Here is a 3,075-nt window from a genome sequence, read left to right as displayed (position 1 = left end):
TTTTTTTTTTTTTTTTTTTTTTTCTTTCGATAGAAAAACTAAAAATTCATTGTAATCAAAAACTTGTCTTTTAATTTAGGGAAAAAGGACAAATATATTGCCGTCTTTTTTTTGGGTCATATATATCCTTACAACTAACGGAGAAACGCGTGGCAACATCTCAACAATTGACCCAATTTTATTTTATTTTCTTTTATGAAAATTTAAAAACCCACTCACCCAACTATCTATTAATTTATTTTACACGACCCGTATTAAAATAAAAACCGACCCAATCTAAAACATCTTTACAGTGCAAATCATTTTATCCCATCATCATCTATTCCTCTTTTCCTATTCTCAATAGTCAGTACATGTGTTTCCATGGTGGAAAATTCATTCGGTTGTAGAAACTCATTTCAAAATTCAATAACTTTTGGCAAAGATCAAACTATTGATTACAAATAGTTTTATCTTCACATCTCTTTTATAGTGATCGAACTATTGATAACAAATTGAATTTTCTGCTTTTCTCATACCCACTGAGTAACACTACGTCCTGTAGTGGTTATCGAAATTGGCTCGCATTATGCTGACGCCAAGACTCTACCGGAGTTTCCGCATTACATTGGATTATGGAGACAATACACTATGGAGTATTGGATGTTGACTTCGTTATTGTACCAAGCAAATGAGGCAAAGCAACAGAGGTTGTTAGGGTTTTAATTCATTTTAAGATGATGTGATCTTTGCACCTGTATTGGGTTAGATTTCTTCACGTTGTTAGGGTTTTTTTCGCGAAAATTTATCGATTAGAAAATGAGAAATCGATCGAGAAGGGATAAAATTGGATGTAGTGTATGACTGGGTGGCGGCAGCGATGGTTTCAAGAAAGTTACCGGAGCTGGTGAATGGGGACGATGTAGAAAGGGATAAAATTGGATATCCGAGTGGGTTTTTAATTTTGTAGGTGAAAAATAAAATAAAATAGAGTCAATTTTTCAGATGTTGCCACATGTCTCTCCGTTTGTTGTAAGGATATATATGACCCAAAAATAAGACGGTAAGGGTATATATAGTCTCAAAGTATAACGAAGGGTATATACATACCATTTTTAAAAGTTCGGGGATATATTTGTTCTTTTTCCCTTTAATTTAAAGTGGTGGGGTAAACATCTTTTGGATTAAATTTTTAAAATAAAATTATTAAATATTAATAAATAAATAAATGCCTTTATAAATAATGTTAAGTTTTAGATACTATTTAAGATATATATTATTTCTCAAAAATATATTACTCCGTTAATAAAAACACACACACACATATATATATATATAACATATATTTTTTGAGCTAATAATATTTTAATTTAATTAATTATTAAAACAAAAGGTAACACCTTTGGTAAAAATATTGTGGACTACATGTTCAAAAAATATATATCAATTCTAAAACTAAAAATTCGAATGGCATGCAATATGAAATAACAAGTTAATAGTACTAAAGCAAATAATTAGGACAAAATTATAACATAAATTCATAATTAAAAAAAAACATAATATTCTTATATTCTTATATCAAATTTCAACATAACATAAATAAGTTTCAACATAACTTAAGTAAATATAATTGAAACAAAAAATATATATGTCTATAAGTTCACTCAATAACAAAAGTTTACTTTAATTGAAAAATTAGAATAAAATAATGCAATTATACTAAATGAAGCTATCGATATCTAGAGCTTCGTCATCTCAAGTACTCTCAAGATGTACTCAATTTTATTGTCAATCAATGTCATTAAGAAGTTGATTCTTTGTTGTTGAGTTAATGTTGATCATTTTTTTCATGATAAGTTTATTTATTGACAATAATGAAGAACTAGTCACACTGGGCTTTTATAGAATGATAAATTTTTCTCTTGTATGCTCTCTTGTGTCACCAGTTTAGTCCTACATATAGATGTTAGTTCAGAGATTTGCTTTTTTTTTTAACCCTCTCTTTTATCATAACAAAGAAGTATCTAAAATTAGAGTCTCCCAGCCAGATATATTTGGCCCTAGACTTTTGTCTAAGAATGTTTTCTTCAACTGGAAATTATTTTTTCAAATCCTATAACACAGTCTTCTCTTATTCTCGGAGGCTACTTGTGTATTGTTATTGTTGTTGGCTTTGTATATTTATCTACTTTATATCAAACATTCCTGAAAGCTTCATTATTGAGGCTCTTGAGCTGGATCTTCATAAGTTTTAACTTAGACTATACACTTTTAATTTGGATGCACTACTCTCAGTTGTCCATACATCCTCTACTAATTCTAGAAATTGTACATGTTCAGCCCATATGTTGAAAACCCCTAAATGGGACTCTCATATTCTTGTGAGTCATCTTCATATTCAACAGCATAGGAGCATGATCTAAAATACTTGACAGTTCATACTCCACCATTACATGGCCTGAATTCATCATCCATTCATAATTTTCAAATATTCTATCTAGTCGAATGCATACTTTATTTGCACCATGTTGTTTATTTGTCCATGTGTAATAGTTTTCTTATCAAGTGAGTACATTAAGTAAGAGGTCATTCTTGAGAAATCCTTAATTTCTACATACTAAACTAGTGCTCTAAACAACTTGTCTTGTGTGTAGAAAGGCATTGAAATCCCCACTTATTATCCACAGAATAATAGTAGCTCTAGCCCAGTGCTTTAGTGCATTCCAAAGAGGTTTCTTTTGCTCTCTTTTCTTGTAGCCGAATGTGACAGTAGTATGCACTCAAATTCAGTAAGAAGGTCATTTACATGGCAATGCAATAATTGTTTTTCTTCTGTGATCTTTTATACCTCATAGATATTGTTATTCCGGAGAATTTATATTTTGTCATTGCTTGCTAAGTGATAATTATTCATATGTCTCCAACCAGGAACATTTTCATTTAGAAACTTGTTTGCTCTATGTTGTTTGACTCTAGTTTCAATCAGACCAATTAGCTTTATTCTTCTAATTTAAAGCATTTTTTAAATCTTTTTTGCTTAATATTCTTCTTTGCTCCTCTAATGGTTCATACTAGTCAATTCATTGATTTGATTTG

This window comes from Solanum tuberosum, unplaced genomic scaffold (assembly GCF_000226075.1).
Source record: "Solanum tuberosum cultivar DM 1-3 516 R44 unplaced genomic scaffold, SolTub_3.0 scf00267, whole genome shotgun sequence".
NCBI classification, from domain to species: domain Eukaryota; kingdom Viridiplantae; phylum Streptophyta; class Magnoliopsida; order Solanales; family Solanaceae; genus Solanum; species Solanum tuberosum.
The sequence above is the reverse complement of the archived record's forward strand: the minus strand, read 5'-3'. Positions refer to the sequence as shown.